The sequence below is a fragment of the Hypanus sabinus genome, chromosome 10 (genome assembly GCF_030144855.1).
Source record: "Hypanus sabinus isolate sHypSab1 chromosome 10, sHypSab1.hap1, whole genome shotgun sequence".
Classification (NCBI taxonomy): Eukaryota; Metazoa; Chordata; class Chondrichthyes; order Myliobatiformes; family Dasyatidae; genus Hypanus; species Hypanus sabinus.
Window position 1 is genome coordinate 51,810,773 of NC_082715.1, and position 18,538 is coordinate 51,829,310.

The window sequence follows — 18,538 nt, forward strand, 5'->3', positions numbered from 1 at the left end:
TTTGCTACAATTCGGAGTTTTTTTCACTTGAGGTTAGCATTCCACTTAACCATACTGATCTGAATTTCATACACGTGTATCGTGTTTACTGGTGTAACCCTATTGCGATAATAAAGTTTACAAAGCAATTCCATTGTGAATAAAACTGTGTTTCTGCACTTTATACATCGGTGGAAGATGTTTAATCTGTTGAAAACAAAAGACGAGAAGCATAAAATGAAAAATTTTAAATTGCTGTAAATATTTCAGCAGGGCAGACAGAAGCTACGGAGAGTTATCAGAAATATTTAATTCGTCCGTCCTTTTATGATAGTTTCATAACAGCCAATTAAAGGTAGATTGAGAGCGACAAATACCGCAAACATAAATCATTCTAACGAAGTGTCATTATCAATACAACTTCGTGCGTGCTCTTGCCACAAGATGGTGCTATCAAAGAGCCAGCCTGCAGAAGCAGCTGCACTAAACAGGATCTTTGCTCTTTGCAAAATGAAAAACACTTCCACAAAATGTCAGTACTGTCTATTAACACGTTTACTTCTGACCTACATGACTGCGGCAGAACTAGGGACTAGGAAAGGTGGTGGGGGGGGGGGGGGCACTGTTGATGCATCCATAATGACGTCTCGTCCACCACCTCCCGCAGCAAACGAGCGGCGAGGGGGCGTAGCCGGCTCCCGCGACCGCGCGGCCTGTCAATCACACGGCGCCTCGGCCAATGGGGGCGCGCGCGGGGCGGGTTCCCGGTGACGGGCTCGCGCACAGCTTCTGGTGTAGCGACTTGGGAGGGGTGCCGAGCCGGAGCGCAGCACCGTTAGCTTCCAGCCCGAGGGAAACTAATGGCTGGGGCCCGCGACTATCCAGCAAACTAGATGCACGCAGCTCCGCTGAATTCAACGGGAGACATCAGGGAGGAATAAACAGACGCGGGTAAGGGTTTTTTTTTCTCTCTCCTTGTCCACCCGACTCCTCTGCTCCATCCCTGGATTGGGAACGAAAGTATAAGGCGTTGTGTGAGAAGAACGGGAGCAAGCCACTTTTTGAGGCGTGCTAGCTAGAAATTATTGCAGAAATTACTCCGGGGAAAGTACATTAAGCAGGCTTTTGTCATGCATACGAAGAGATGGCTTCGTGCCAGTTATCCAGTGTAGCTGCGTGGTATTATGTACCCTTTCCCCCCACTCCTTTCCCAATTACTCCAGCCCTCATTTAAGTTTACATAAACACGCACAATATTAACTTCTACACGTTTCTGCCGGGTATTAATCCAAACAGTATGATTTAATTCTGGCGCATTTATAGTCTGTAGGACATTGGCGATTCTGCAGATCTTGGCATAGTTAGAGCGGGATGGCAATGTATCCATCCCGTTTTGCCACAGTGGCATTTCTTGTTGATTGAAGATGAGCAGAACAGATCAAAGTTGGTCTCCAGCGTCGTTGTATTGTTACATGGATCCCGTAGTGACATTGCAATACAAAATGATTTGTAAATGGGCTAATGAATGGGCTCGAAGACTTGGGAAGACGCTGTCACTGATTTGCAGATGTGATGATTTAGAAGTTTGCACTGTCTCCAAATATTTGGCAGTGCTCTTCTCTCATTGGAATCCAAATAATTACCAAATGATCTGGGGTCTGATTGAATATGTGGGGCATGAACTGATGATTTTTGGTCCTTTGGAGCAGTTCTAGTTGGGTTTTGGTCTGCTGTAGTCTTTGCATACAGAAATGTAAATGCACTGACAATATTTGGTTACTAAGGGAGGGAAGGAGCTGGAGATGGGGGATTTCATAAAATGACATTTGCATGTGGTTAATGGACTATTGCAGGTTTCAGTTTTATACTTCTACAGATAATATTACTGTAGTCTGCTGTAATTCATCCATTCTTATTGAAGTTTAATTAGAGTGTTTAGTGCATTAACAGATTTGCACTGACATTTATGTAGGTTTAATGGTAATCTGACATTGTGAAAGAATACTGCCTTTTAAAAAAAATTGTCAGTACTTTTTCAATCATTTAATTACTGCACTCAGAAGTTGTCTGTAATTTCTCATTGTAACTCTTAGGTAGCACTGCACTGGATCTCAACTATTTTGTGAACACTCAAATGCATCTTGGCCTATTGTTATTTGTCTTTCTTCATTTAACCAGATATACTCTATCTGGCTTCCCATGCATACTGCCAGTGCAAAGGACATTTGTAATTCAGCTACTACTCTTAAGTGTGACAAACCTGTCGCTTATTATCATTAACACAAGATTTTGTAGATATTGGAAATCTAGAGTAACACGCACAAAGTGCTGGTGGAACTCAGCAGGTTAGGCAGCATCTGTGGACAATAGTTTGGGCCGAGACCTTTCATCATTTGTGCCTCTAATCTATCTTTACTTACCCTTTCCATTTTTCTTTTATTGAATGTCGGCCTTTAACATTTATGCAAACTCTATCAAGCACCGTCTTTTCACATTTTTTTTTACCCTGACATACTCCCTAACTTCTCATGGTGTGTGTTTAAGTTTCAGTCTAAGATGACCAGAGACTTACAGTCATTGACATGAATGGTGCTGACCAAGAGGCAGATAACCTGATTATCACCAAGTCATGAAATGTGATTCAGCTCTCCTTCTCCCTGTCAAATGTCAAATCTATACAGTAATTAGACTTGATTTTTGCAATGCCCTCCCATCTTAATCTCTGTTGTCTGCATCCTAATTGACATCAATTCCCTTTGACTCCTTAAACCTTTCACTACCTTATGTGTTTGCTCCCAGTTGAGCAATGGCATTTTTATTAAATTCTTTTTTTGTACTCTATTCCAGCAATGTAACCTGGCTTGCTTGCTTTTTCACCTTAAGATGTTTAACTCATTGGCCAAGCTTTCAATTTTGTGGTAGGTGTCAGGTTTTGTTTGATACCCCTGTGATAGGCTATGGATTATTTAACCACAATAATGCAACTTGTTATTGTGGTTTTTAGGTGAATCTTGGAAGCTATATTGGTTTAGCTGAGAATGTTCTTTTCAATAGTAATAATGATTCATGGAGCTAAGTCATCAGTTTTAGTCACCGATGGGTTCATACAGTGATATCACTACATGGGAAATTAGGTGCTATTAAATACATGTATATGGATTTTCATGTTTGAATTATCCTAGTGAAAATGTGCATTATAATGCATCTTTTTGTTTTATTTCGCTTGTTAAGGTATTAAAGCAATTGAGTTGTTAGCATAATTCTTTGAAGTATAGTGTTCTAATATTTAAAGTTTAGTTGAAATAATTTTATATTATTTTTACAAAACACAGTAGTCTTTCAGGGTGTACTAGCTTTGCACTTACTGCTTGATTGTATTCACTGATGGTATGAAATTAAATTTTGTTTCCTTACTCTGAGAAGTAGGTACTATGCAAGCAATGGATATGAGTTTAACCTACATTGCAGATTGTTGAAATCTGCAGTGTGAGCTAATTGTACAGTTCAAAAGTTTATGTTAGTAGTTTTGGATTACATATTTGATTTCAGGAAATGTATTGAGGTGAATGGATTGAGCAATTTATGTAATTGAATGTTCCAAGGTAGGTGTGAACGTGTTAATGTTTCTTTTTTTCGGAAAAAATATTTACCAGATTTTCTCAGTTCACATTTGGCACATTTCCCAGCGATATTTGCTTTATTATGGCTATTTATCTCAGCTGCATCATTGGTCAGTGAGCCGGAAGCTAATTTAGATATTCTGCTGTAACATTGGTTTCTAGGCTACAATACATTGCCATTATGTTCACGTGGTTAGTAGAAGCAATAATGTAGGTTAAGGAAATTACCAGCTGCACTGATACTTTTTTTAACTTTTCTGGAATTTATAGGTTTTGCTGATGAAACAAAGATGCACACTGTCCAACTCCTTTTACAATACTGCATAATACTCTCTCACAGTGCCTGGCCATTCCTTCAAACCCCAACCTGTGAATTTACTGTTTCTATCTTCCCAGATCAAACAAGGAAGTGAATAAAAGTAATTTATTTAAAACAAAAGTTTTGCTGGTTAGATGTGTATGAAAAACAGTATGAGATATTTTTAACCCTTTAAACTAATTCCTTTAACATTGCTGGTTCGCTGTCAAGGATATGTAGTTAACTGAGAGTAGGTGGAATAAAGGATTTCAATTACCTATTTACCTATTGTCTATTGTCTAATCTGCACATTACCCTAACCACTAAGTGTAAGCCTTGATGCTTATTCTTTGATCTGCTGTTTATAAAACCTTAATATGTTGAGAAACATCACGTTTCACAGTCTTTTATTAAATTAATCCACTAATCTGTTTTTTAAGTTGAAGCTGTTGGCAGAGGAATACTCTATCCAATATTTGTTCTAGAGTATAATGTAATGGTGAAATATCCTAACCTCGAGAAATTGCTATTAGAAATCTGAAATTAAAATATTAAGCACTATTAATGCAAAAAGTAGAAATAAAAATCAACATGTTCATGGCATTTTTCTAGGTTTCCCACTTGCAATGCAAGATAAACAATTAGCATTAATGTTTTTTTGTTTTTGGTCATTCTCCAGTCTTGGTCATTACTTTCTGTTTACTATATGGAAGTCAAATAAGCAGCATTTTATGTAAGCGTAGCGGTGTTCCTGCTGTCATTCTGTTATTGTTTGATACTGTGTTAAAGCATCTCCAGCATCTTGCTCAGGTTGCCTTTATTCCTACGCAAGGGCAGTGACTTGACTGCGAAGGACATCACAGACAAACATAAACCTTTCTACATTTAAATTCCAGTCATGCGTCCTGCAGCGAATGTTGCTGAATAGGATCTTTCCCTCCATTTCTAAGGTGGTGGATTGCCAAGATTACTACTCTGGCTGGGTTCAATTAACTTGGCACAATCAGCGATTGCCTTTAGGATCGTCCAGGGATTTTTATGGTTTGGCTGAGCATCGCCTTAATCCTTTGAACCGTCTGAAACAAAATATATGTTTTAGCCCTGTTGCTCATGCTGAATCCTTTCAGTGTTCTCAACATCACATTTGCAACTTGTTCAAATATCACTGGATCTTCCACAATTGAGTAGTACTTGATGTGCGGTACATTCTATTTTCAAAATTCATATTTTGGGATTTGAGCTTTGTTGGAAATGTCAGTAGTTATTCACCATCCTTAATTACCATTGAAATGACAATGCAGTAGTTTTGTGGTCGTTATTATTGGGCCTGGTTAGATTAAAATGCAACCTAATCTCTGAATGCGATTGCTAACCTTGTCATGAGTGCATGTTTAGTGAGCAACTGGATCATTAATCATCAGTGAACTCTGGGATCTAGGGGTGAGCCTGTTCAACCTGCACTGTCTTCGCAGCTTCCTCCATTCTGCTCTGACTGTTCACAGTACCAGCATGTGGGCCAGCCGTTGGTCCCTGAGACACGCCCAATTCATTTAAAGGAGGTAGCTTGAGACATCGGTAGGGAAAGTGCTGGAGGTGAGAAGCAACACTGTGGAGGCGGAATTTGCAAACATGGAGGATCACCCATCCCATGCTCTACATTTGACTCGTTCCTGGGGTGGACCCAACACTAGTCATCCTGTCTGAACCGGCAGGGTTTGGAATCAGGAATTGTATTGAGTTTGGTCCAAACTTCTGGTTCTGCTTAAAGACTCAGTCTTTATCAGCTCCATTCCCAGGTGGAATGAATTGTATGCACAGAATCTACCGCAGTAGCATGGTACAACGCTGTCAGTTTATAGTGTAGTTACAGTAATGTGTGTATTATAGAGAAATACTGAGAAACAGAACTGGCGGGCATGGGTCTGAAGCTGTTTAACACTAGAGACAGTGCTGGGGGGGAGGGGAGAGGGGGTTTCTGGTTCTGTTGTTGTATAATCAGTGGTGTAATGCTGGTGAGGACACATCTGCCAGGCCATGGTAGGGTACTGGTGGGCATGGTCTGTCATTGTATTATGCTGGGATACAGTACTTGTAGTAGAGGGGAGAACTGGAAATGCCCTGAATACAGCAGCAAGTGGTAGCAGTTGTTATGACCCCCAGCGGTTGTCTCTCTTAATAACACTAAAAGTACCCATACATATAGTCAAAACAAAGTGTTCCTTGAGTGGCCCTCATTAGGAGCTGGGTTTGATTTTAAAAAACAAGCTTTTCTCCATCGAACAAGAAGATCTCTTGTTGCAAGTAAAGAGTACAAAGGATATTGTAAATGTGGTGGTGTATTTTGTGATATAACCTTCTGCACATTTTGCTTTGGTTCTTCTTTGAAGTTACTGTTAGAAATTCCTGCGCTTGTGGTAGTCATGCAAATTGCAGAAGAATTACATGGTAAGCCCTTCTACAGGGACGTTGTGGGTATTGTGAAAAACTTCACTAAAATCACTTCTGGTCTACAGTTTCCATTATATCTGTGGGCCAAAAATTCAAACAAAGACTATATTGGCAGGATATATGTGCATTTATTACAATTGTAATGTACTTATAATTTCTGTTTAAAAGCATTATTTTGACAAGTTTGTCAAGCGGGAACATTAACTCAATTTTTATCTCCACAGGTACTGCCTGACCTGCTGTGTATTTCCAGAATTATTGATTTATGCTTTTTGTTTCTGACATCTACTTTATTGTGCTTTGATACTCTGTTTTATGGTACTTTTGTGCTATTGTACATTTTATATTGTGTCTGTTTTTGTTTTGAGCATTGATGCCATTATCAAGTAATTATGGGAAGCATAATGATAGATTTAAAATTAGATGCATTTTTAACCCATTCCAAAAGAGCAATGAAGTGGATGCAGACAGTATCAGAGATGTTCATTTTTCTTCAATATTCAAATATTAAAATTGATTCTGTGCCAATGAACCTCACATATGCAGCAATCTGTTGAAGGGGTTTGGTGTGATTGCAGAAGGGAAGGGTTGGGTGTCCAGTTTCCCAGATTTAGAAAAAGTGATATCCCGTGAACTTTGCAGAAACTTTATCTCCACCTTCTTAATTACTGGCTGTACCTGCATGTTAATTTTGTAGTGAGTTTGGATCTCTGCACTGAGATGTGCTCTGGGTTCTCCGTTTAGAACATAGAACAATACAGCACAGTACAGGCACTTCGGCCCATAATGTTGTACCGACCCTTAAACCCTGCCTTCCATATAACCCTCCACCTTAAATTCCTCCATATACCTGTCTGGTAGTCTCTTAAATTTCACTAGTGTATCTGCCTCCATCACTGACTCAGGCAGTGCATTCCATTCACCAACCACTCTATGAGTGAAAAACCTTCCTCTAATGTCCCCGTTGAACTTCCCTCCCCTTACCTTAAAGCCATGTCCTCTTGTACTGAGCAGTGGTGCCCTGGGGAAGAGGCGCTGGCTGTCCACTCTATCTGTTCCTCTTAATATCTTGTACACCTCTATCATGTCTCATCTCATCCTCCTCCTCTCCAGAGAGTAAAGCCCTAGCTCCCTTAACCTCTGTATCAAATGCATACTCTCTAAACCAGGCAGCATCCTGGTAAATCTCCTCTGTACCTTTTCCAATGCTTCCACATCCTTCCTATAGTGAGGCGACCAGAACTGGGCACAGTACTCCAAGTGTGGCCGAACCAGAGTTTTATAGAGCTGCATCATTACCCCGTGACTCTTAAACTCTATCCCTCGACTTATGAAAGCTAACACTCCATAAGTCTTCTTAACTACCCTATCTACCTGTGAGGCAACTTTTGGGGATCTGTAGACATGTACCCCCAGATCCCTCTACTCCTCCACACTCTCAAGTATCCTGCCATTTACTTTGTACTCTGCCTTGGAGTTTGTCCTTCCAAGGTGTACCACCTCACACTTCTCTGGGTTGAACTCCATCTGCCACTTCTCAGCCCATTTCTGCATCCTATCAATGTCTCTCTGCAATCTTCAACGGTCCGCAACACTGTCCACAACACTACCCAGCTTTGTGTCGTCTGCAAACTTGCCAACCTACCCTTCTACCATCCAGGTTGTTAATAAGAATCATGAAAAATAGAGGTCCCAGATCCTTGTGGGACACCACTAGTCACCACCCTCCAATCCAAATGTACTCCCTCCACCACAACCCTCTGCCTTCTGCAGGCAAGCCAATTCTGAATCCACCTGGCCAAACTTCCCTGGATCCCATGCCTTCTGACTTTCTAAATAAGCCTACTGTGTGGTACCTTGTTAAATGCCTAACTAAAATCCATGTAGATCACATCCACTGCACTACCCTCATCTATATGCCTGGTCACCTCCTCAAAGAACTTTATCAGGCTTGTTAGACACGATCTGCCCTTCACAAAGCCAAGCTGACTGTCCCTGATCAGACCATGATTCTTTAAATGCCCATACAGTGGGCCCTCCTTATCCGTGGGGGATTGGTTCCAGGACCCCCCGTGGATACCAAAATTTGTGAATGCTCAAGTCCCTTATTTAACATGTATCAGTGAGGTGGTCTTTAGGACCCAGCAGAACCCCAGACTTTTTTTCAACATGTCTCCGTGTGGTGGACATTAGGACCTGGCGGCGCAGCTCTGAATCTGTAGTGTTTCTGTTCACGAAAATAATCACGATCGTGATTGAAAATAAAGTGGAAGTAATAAAGCGATTGGAAAGAGGTGAAACACCATCGGTCATTGGAAAAGTGTTAGGTTACAGTTAGTCAACGATCAGAACAATTTTAATGGAGAATGTGAAAAGCCCTGCCCTGATGAAAGCTACAATTATTACTAAGCAAAGCAGTGGTTTAATTATTGGAATGTTTTGTAAGTGTTTTATATGCATAGAAAGGTAAAATATGTACTATATACTAAGAAAAACGTTTGACTAACTCACGCTAAATAATACCGGATGTACCTGTTCCGACTTCAAATCTGACTTAAAGACGGACTCAGGAATGGAACTCATTCATAACCTGGGGACTGCCTATACTTCTAAGTCATTTCTAGATTACTTATAATAGCTAATACAACGTAAATGCTATGTAAATAGTTGTTATACTGTATTGTTTAGGGAATAGTGGCAAGAAAAAAAATAGTCTGTAAATGCTCAAGCAATGAGTGCTGGAGAGAGAACGTCCGGGTTTTCCTAATCCATGGTTGGTTGAATCCACACATACGGAATCTGCGGATAAGGAGGGCCGACTGTAGATTCTACCTCTTTTCCAATCTTTTCCAACAGCTTTCCCACCACAGATGCAAGGCTTACTGGTCTATAATTACCCGGACTATCCCTACTACCTTTTTTGAACAAGGGGACAGACAACATTTGCCTCCCTCCAATCCTCTGGTACCATTCCCATGGGCAATGAGGACATAAAGATCCTAGCCAGAGGCTCAGCAATCTCTTCCCTCACCTCGTGGAACAACCTGGGGAATATTCCGTTAGACCCCGAGGTATGGTGCAACTCAAACTACCTGCGTCTCAATATCACCAAGACCAAGGTGATGGTGGTGGACTTTAGGAGATCTAGGCCTCATATGGAGCCAGTGATCATTAATGGAGAATGTGTGGAGCAGGTTAAGACATACAAGTATCTGGGAGTGCACTTAGACGAGAAGCTAGACTGGACTGCCAACACAGATGCCCTGTGCAGGAAAGCACAGAGTCGACTGTACTTCCTCAGAAGGCTGGCGTCATTCAATGTTTGTAGTGAGATGCTGAAGATGTTCTATCGGTCAGTTGTGGAGAGCGCCCTCTTCTTTGTGGTGGCGTGCTGGGGAGGCAGCATTAAGAAGAGGGACGCCTCACGTCTTAATAAGCTGGTAAGGAAGGCGGGCTCTGTCATGGGCACAGAACTGGAGAGTATGACATCGGTGGCAGAGGGGAGGGCGCTGAGTAGGCTACGGTCAATCATGGAAAACCCTGAACATCCTCTGCACAGCACCATCCAGAGACAGAGAAGCAGCTTCAGCGGCAGGTTGCTGTCAATGCAATGCTCCTCAGACAGGATGAAGAGATCATTACTCCCTAACGCCATTTGGCTCTACAATTCAACCACCAGGGGCAAGACATGTTAAAGTGCCAGGGTTAGGACTGAGCTTAAATTACCACTCAATGCACTTTAGTAACTATTTAAGAACTTTTTAAAAGCTATTTATTAATGCTTTTTGGGAGGGTGATTTTAGATGCATATCATATTTATACTGAGTTAAATACTGTATGTAATTAGTTTTGCTACAATAAGTGTATGGGACGCTGGAAAAATGTTGAATTTCCCCTTGGGGATGAATAAAGTATCTATCTAATGTATTTTAACAACTCCAACACCTCTTCTCCCTTAATATCAACATGCTTCAGAATATCAACCTCACTCATATTGTCTTCAACGTCAAGTTCCCTCTCATTGGTGAATACCGAAGAGAAGTATTCATTGAGGACTTTGCTTACTTTCACAGCCTCCAGGCACATCTTCCCACCTTTATCTCTAATCGGTCCTATCTTCACTCCTGTCAGCCTTTTGTTCTTCACATAATTGAAGAATGCCTTGGGGTTTTCCTTTACCCTACTCGCCAAAGCCTTTTCATGTCCCCTTCTTGCTCTCCTCAGTCCCTTCTTAAGCTCCTTTTTTGCAACCCTATATTCCTCAATAGACTCATCTGATCCTTGTTTCCTAAACCTCATGTATGCTGCCTTCTTCCACCTGACTAGATTTGTCACCTTCACCCTACCATTCTTTATCTTCCTCACCGGAACAAATTTATCCCTAACATCCTGCAAAAGATCCCTAAACATCGACCACATGCCCATAGTACATTTCCCTGCAAAAACATCATCCCAATTCACACTCGCAAGTTCTAGCCTTATAGTCTCATAATTTGCCCTTCCCCAATTAAAAGTTTTCCTGTCCTCTCTGATTCTGTCCTTTTCCATGATAATGTTAAAGGCCAGGTAGCGGTGATCACTGTCCCCCAGATGCTCACCCATTGACCCGGTTCGTTACCTAATACTAGATCTAGTATGGCATTTCCCCTGTCGGCCTGTCAACATACTGTGACAGGAATCCGTCTGGGACACACTTAACAAACTCTGCCCCATCTAAACCATTGGAACTAATCAGATGCGTGCCAATCAGTATTAGGGAAGTTAAGTAATAGTCTGATTTTCTATTCTTCCTACATAGTCGAGGTCTTCAAACTTCCTTGTATTTGATTCCAGCTGCCAATGTTTATTCAACTGTGGACTGATGAAGTTAAAATACAACATTTTGGCTGCAATGAGCAAAGGTATATTTGGAGAAAAATGGGTGCAGAGTTTCATGAAAAGAACATCTCTCCAACTGTTAAGTATGGGGCTGGATCGATCATGCTTCGTGCTTGTGTTGCAGCCAGTGGCATGGGAACATTTCACTGGTGGAGGGAAGAATGAATTCAATTAAATTCCAGCAAATTCTGGAAGTAAACATCACACTGTCTGTGGGGAAAAAAAAGCTGAAGATGAAAAGAGGATGGCTTCTACAACAGGATAGTGATCCTAAACACACCTCAAAATCCACTAAGGACTACCTCAAGAGGCACAAGCTGAAGGTTTTGCCATTGCCCTCACAGTCCCCCAACCTAAACATCATCGAAAATTTGTGGATAGACCTCAAAAGAGCAGTGGATGCAAGACGGCCCAAAAATCTCACAGAACTAGAAGCCTTTTGCAAGGAAGAATGGGCGAAAATCCCCCAAACAAGTATTGAAAGACTCTTAGCTGGCTACAGAAAGCATTTACAAGCTGTGATACTTGCCATAGGGGGTGTTACTAAGTACTGACCATGCAGGGTGCCTAAACTTTTGCTTTGGGCCCTTTTCCTTTTTTGTTATATTGAAAATGTAAAAGATGGAAATAAAAAAGTAATCTTGCTTAAAATATTAAAGAAATGTGTTATCTTTAACTTTATGCCTTTTGGAAATCAGGTCATCTTTTACTCGCTTAGCTATTCACAGTAACAGAAATTTTGACCAGTGGTGCCCAAATGTTTGCATGCCACTGTATGTGGCACATTTTTAAATGCTTTCTGGAAATCTAAATGCAGTGTGTCTACTGATTCCACTTTGCTTGCATTGTGTAAAAGTTCCAATGTGTTTGTCCAAGATTGTTTCTCTTGTATCAATCCATGCTCACTTTGTTTTATTGTGACTGTCTAAATTCCCTGCTACTACTATCTTTAATAATGAGCTCCAGCAATTTCCCTCCTAAGGTCAATAACCTATCATTTCCTGCTTTCTTTCTCCCTCCATAAAATCACAAATCAAATGTGAGTCTAATGTTAACAGTCTTTTTTCAATTTATGATCGATGTGAAAAATTGTACTTCTAGACAAAATAGTAAAGCAATAATGTTGGCGTCTTTAAGGAACCATTGGGCAAATCTCATTGACTAATGGTCAACAGTTCTGAAGGGAGCTGCAGTAATCAGATGTACGTGATGCCGTACATCCTGGAATTCCACCTGCGGATGGAACAGTGACTTGCTAATGAGTGGACAGAATTCGTTTGCACCCGGCCCTCATGCTCATGCCAGGCACAGCTGGTGTATGAACAGCAACCTTGTCTGAACAAGAATTGCCAATGCATTGGACAGAGGGATTTTGCTCTGTTAACTTTTTCTTTAGTTATTTTGGTATTGCTTTAATAGGGTGGCGGGTTGGAGATACGACTCTACCAAAGGAGGTGTAAGGTGCTCCTTCCCTCCTGCGCTAGCCTGCAAGGTGTAGCACCTGCTTAGCCACCCCCCCCCCCCCCCCACCACCCCCCGATCAGGGTCACATGAAGCCATGGGAGCAGGTGGCAGATGGTCGGAGAGTAGCGGGTGTATATCACAAGTCCTGGTTATGTGACCACTGACACCAGATAGACAATCTCTGAGATCCACGGCCTCCTCTTGTGCCAAGATGAGGCCACCCTCAGAGCTGAGGAGCAATATTTTATTTTCTATCTGAGTAGGTTCCAACCTGATGTCACAAATATCAATTTCTCCTTCTGGTAACAACATTTTTCCTTCCCCCCTCCCCTCCTTCTATTCCACATTCTAGCTTTTTACATTTTCTCACCTGCCTATTTCTTCCCCCAGGTCCCCTCTTCCTTCCCTTTTCTCCTATGGTCCACCGTCTTCTCCTATCAGATTCTTCCTTCTCCAGCCATTTACCTTTCCCACCCACCTCGCTTCACCTATCACCTTCTAGTTATCATCCTTCCCCCTCCCCTAACCTTTTATTCTGTCGTCTTCCCCCTTCCTTTTCCGTCCTGAAGAATGGTCTCAACCCAAAATGTCAACTTTTATTTATTTCCGTAGACACTGCCTGACATGCTGAGTTCCTCTAGCATTTTGTGTGTGTTGCTTTAGATTTCTAGCATCTGCAGAATTTCTCATGTATAAGAGTATTGATAATGACTGGAGTCACCCATCAGAAGAAGACAATGGCAAACCACTTCTGTAGAAAAATTAGCCAAGAACGATCATGGTCATGGAAAGATGCGTACCTACGTCATACGAGATGGTGCATAATGAATGAACAAACTGCTTTAATGCCTTACTTAATTTTTATTATTTTTAGAATGTGTATCAACCCTACTGAGTGGGGTTTTCAAGTATCTCTGATCAAAGAGCCTTAGACAGCCACAGATCTGTCAAAGGACATCAGTGCCAGTTCTACCCTACCAGATGTTAGTTGGGTGTGAATGTCAGTCCTCTGGGCGATGGTACTGGAAACATTAAATGGGTGTGGGCAGTAACCATAGGCGTCAATGCAGAATGTGGATTAGATCCAGGATGATGTAGCCCACAGATGAGAGCTGTGCATCAAAGATGGATGGATGAGCTGTGTTGAGAGCGAAGGCTGACGTATTATTTTATGCTAGATATTAATTCTGTGGCATGACTATCACAATTAAATCCAATTTTTATGTGGGTGGAGCAACATATTATTGAGAAAGTAAGGAGGCATGGGATCCAAGGGGACATTGTTTTGTGGATCCAGAACTGGCTTGCTCACAGAAGGCAAAGAGTGGATGTAGACGGGTCATATTCTGCATGGAGGTCGGTGACCAGTGGTGTGCTTCAGGGATCTGTTCTGGGACCCTTACTCTTCGTGATTTTTATAAATGACCTGGATGAGGAAGTGGGGGGATGGGTTAGTAAGTTTGCTGATGACACAAAGGTTGGAGGTGTTGTAGATAGTATGGAGGGCTGTCAGAGGTTACAGCAGGACATTGATAGGATGCAAAACTGGGCTGAGAAGTGGCAGATGGGGTTCATTTTAGTAGGTCAAATATGATGGCAAAATATAGTATTAATGGTAAGCCCCTTGGCAGTGTGGAGGATCAGAGGGATCTTGGGGTCCGAGTCCATAGGACGCTCAAAGCAGCTGCGCAGATTGACTCTGTGGTTAAGAAGGCGTACGGTGTATTGGCCTTCATTAATCATGGAATTGAATTTAGGAGCCGAGAGGTAATGTTGCAGCTATATAAGACCCTGGTCAGACCCCACTTGGAGTACTGTGCTCAGTTCCAGTCACCTCACCACAGGATGGATGTGGAAGCCATAGAAAGGGTGCAGAGGAGATTTATAAGGATGCTGCCTAGATTGGGGAAGAATGCCTTATTAGAATAGGTTGAGTGAACTCGGCCTTTTCTCCTTGGAGCGACGGAGGATGAGAGGTGATCTGATAGAAGTATATAAGATGATGAGAGGCATTGATCGTGTGGATAGTCAGAAGCTTTTTCCTGGGGCTGAAATGGTTGCCACAAGAGGGCACAGCTTTAGGGTGCTGTGGACTAGGCACAGAGAAGATGTTAGGAGTAAATTTTTTTCTCCTCAGAGAGTGGTGAATGCATGGAATGGGCTGCCGGCAATGGTGGTGGAGGCAGATACGATAGGGTATTTTAAGAGACTTTTGGATAGGTACATGGAGCTTAGAAAAATCAAGGGCTACGGGTAAGTCTAGTAATTTCTAAGGTAGGGACATGTTCGGCACAACTTTATGGGTCGAAGGGCCTGAATTGTGCTGTAGTTTTTCTATGTTTCTATGTATCTAAACCGCAATGCAAGCATCTGTCTGGTTAATGTATTTCGACATTCTTGGAATGAATTGTAGAATCACTTGGAAATCAAAAGATGGTCAAAATTCAAGGTAAGTTTATTAACAAAGTACATATATGTCACCATATTCAACCCATAAATTCAATTTCTTGCAGGCATGCTCAGTAAATCCATAATAGAATAATTACAATAATGGAATCAATAAAAGACCGCGCTAATGTGGGCATTCAGCCATGGTCCAAAGACAACAAATGGTGCAAATGCAGAAGAAAATAACAATAAGTAGACAATAAATATTGAGAACATGAGATAAAGAGTACTTGAAAGTGATTCCATAGGTTGTGGGAACTTTTCAGTGATGGGGCGAGTGAAATTGTCCCCTTTGGTTCAAGAGCCTGAAAGTTGAGGGGTAGCAGCTATTCTTTAAACTGGTGGTGTGTGTCCTGAGGCTCCTGTATCTTCCTCATGGTAGCACCAAAAAAAGTGGGTGGTGAGGGTCACTGCTTTCCTGTGATAATGCTTTCTGTAGATGTGCTCAATGGTGGGGAGGGCTTTACCTCTGTAATGGAACAGCCTGTATCCATTACTTTGTGTAGTGTTACGTACTCGTGACATGACAGTGGTACCCTTGTCACGTGACTGGGGTTGAAGCTATACTGGACTTGAGGTAATGGTCTTGTGATGGTGGAGTGATGTCATTTTCCCGCCAATAGAGATCATGTGACAGGTTTTTTTTACAGGTTATAAAAGGAAGACCCCAGCCTGTGAGGAGGGGCAGTTCGTGGCTGGATTTGCCAAGTTGATTTCATGCCACTGCGTGATTTAATGTGATGACACAGTTTAGTTGAAAGATGAAGTTTTATCTAATGCCTAAAGTTTAAAAGGTCATTGCCAGCAGGTTCTTTACAGTACTGCTAGTTTGAGAATCAGTGGAGAGTGAAGATCGGAGTTCGGGAGTTAAAGATTGAGGAGAATCTATTTCGATGGTGAAACAAGTTCAACCTTATTTAATCGTTATTCGAAAGGAATTTGTTGACTGTTCTCGTGTTAATCTCTGTGGGATAGCAGAAGTTTGAGGACAATGTGATAAAGGAAAGGTCAGTGCCTTTAAGCCGTTTCGTTCCGTTTCATAAATTCTTCGTGGGAAAAGTTCGACGCTGGGGATCTAAGCAAAACGACATGAAAGAGAATTTAAATTGTCTTATAAAGTCTCTCCTTTTAAATGGACCGTGAGCATTTCTGAACTTTTGGCAATACTACTTTAAAGAACTGTTTGAGCTGCATCGCTTTAAGAACTGTTTAAGCTGCCGCACAGCAGCTGATTTCCGGTTACGTTAGTGTTTGTTTACTTTTGGGGGGTTTGCTTTCAGTGTTTAATAAATGTGTTGTTTGTTATAAAAACCCTTGCCTAACTCATATATTTATTGTTGCCTGAATACTTAACAGTAGAATTTTCCATTCAAAGGCATTGGTTTTTCCATACCAGGTTGTGACGCAGCCAGTTAATAACACACTTCACCACACACCTATAGGAGTTTGTCAAAGTTTTAGATGTCATGCCAAATCTTCCCAAACTCCTAAACAGAGACGCTGCCGTGTTTTCTTCATAATTACACTTACATGCTGGGTGCAGAACAGGTCCTCTGAAATGATGACACCCAGAAATTTAAAGTTGCTGACCCTCTCCACCTCTGATCCTCCAGTAAGGACTGTCTCAAGGACCTCTGGTTTCCTCCTCCTGGTCAATAATCAGCTCCTTGGCCTCGCTGACATTGAGTAAGAGGTTGTTTCTGTGGCACCACTCAACCAGATTTTCAAGACACAAGGCTACAGATGCTAGAAACTGGAAGGACAACCAACCAATCTGTTGGAGGAAGTCAGCAGTTCAGCAGCATTTCAGGAGGGGGTGGGAGAAGAATGCAGTGTGGAATTGTCAGTGTTACAAGACAAAAACCTGCATCAGGACTGGCCCTGTTAGCCTTATTTGATTGACAGGTTTATTAACGTGTTGGAGATGTTGTGGAGCCAATATATTTTAGGAGTGGGCAGTGCAAGATGTTGTGTTTTTTGAACGAATTTTACTTCCCAGAAATGTTCAGCTGACAGAATGTTAAATTGCATGAAAAGTTTAAAATCCGCATTTATAACTGACATGGATTTTTTTTACTTGTTTTGACTTTGAGCACAAGGTAGGAGTGCTTGGGAAAGTGAAATAAGTGTCTTGAATTAACATTGAGTTATTAGTAGGCTCTGGATGGAAGATGAACATGGCTGGTTTTCAGGGGATGTGATGTATTTAAGTGAACAGCAATGAGTGACAAGAAATTATTTGAAGCAGCTGAGTGTTTGTGGGTGGCAAAGTACCCGATATAATAATGTGATTTAAAAACAAAATGCTGCAATGTGAAATAAAAGCACACACAACATCCGAGAGATAAATAGTTAAAAAAAAAATTTGGTTCACGTGGAAATTATCTGTAAAAATGTGGCCATTTGAGACTTGGTTGCCACAAAGGCAGAAATGGTTGCTGGGACGAGGAGGGGGTTGCATTTCTCATCAGGGATAGTATCACGGGTGTAGAAAGGGAGGTCATCACGGAAAAATTATCTATTGATTAGGTGTGGGTGGAATTCAGAAACAGGAAGGGAGCAATCATTCTGTTGACTCCCCAATAGCAATAGGGAAATTGAGGAGTAGGAAAGTAGGCATTTTTTGGGAACGCATAAAAATAACAGGGTTGTTATCATGGGTAACTTGAATTTCCCTAATAGCTATTGGCATCCCCTTAGTGCAAGAGGATTAGATAGGGCATAATTTGTTAGGTATGTTCAGGAAGGGTTCCTGACCCAATATGTGGACAAGCCAGAAGGAATAGAGGCCATTCTGGATCAAGTACTCCAGCAATGAACCCTGGTCAGATGGGCAAGCATTTCAGAGAGAGTGACCTTAGACGGGGATAGGGACAGATGGTATGAGAAAGTATTTAATTGGGGGAGGGCTAATTGTGACACTGTTAAGCAGGAATTTTGGAGTGTAAATTAGGAAGAGATGTTCTCAGGAAAATGTACAGTGGAGATCTGAAGGTTGTTTAGGGAGCACTGCCATGGAGTTCTGGATGAGTTTGTCTCATTGAGGCAGGAGAAGGATGGTAGGGTGAAGGAACCTCAATATGTGTGAGAGGATTTATTTAAGAGGAAAAGGAAGAATATTTAAAGGTCTAGAATCAGGCAGTGCTTTTAAGAATAATAAGGTAGCCAGGAAGGAGCTTAAAAAGGAACTTGGCTAGAAGGGGACATGAGAAGGTCTTGTCGAGTGGAATTAGGGAAAGCCCCAAGTATATGAAGAACAGGAGGATGACTAGCCTAAGGGTGGGTCTGATCAGGGATAAAGGAGGGTACATGAGCCTGGAGTCAGATGAGGTTGGGGAGGTCATTAATGAATACTTTACATGATATGTTAGTGAGGACAACATAAAACAGACAGTTATGCTAG

General features: G+C 41.7%; 1 protein-coding gene across 1 annotated transcript in view; it reads left to right on the forward strand.

Annotated features, from left to right (window-relative positions):
• Window positions 1-754: 754 nt before the first annotated feature.
• The window catches only part of LOC132400657 (CYFIP-related Rac1 interactor A), a 227,018-nt gene continuing 209,234 nt past the window's right edge, over window positions 755-18,538 (forward strand). Inside the window, exon 1 of the mRNA XM_059981861.1 lies at window positions 755-930. The gene's annotated coding sequence lies outside the window, so the exon portion shown is untranslated. The remainder of the gene's footprint in view (window positions 931-18,538) is intronic.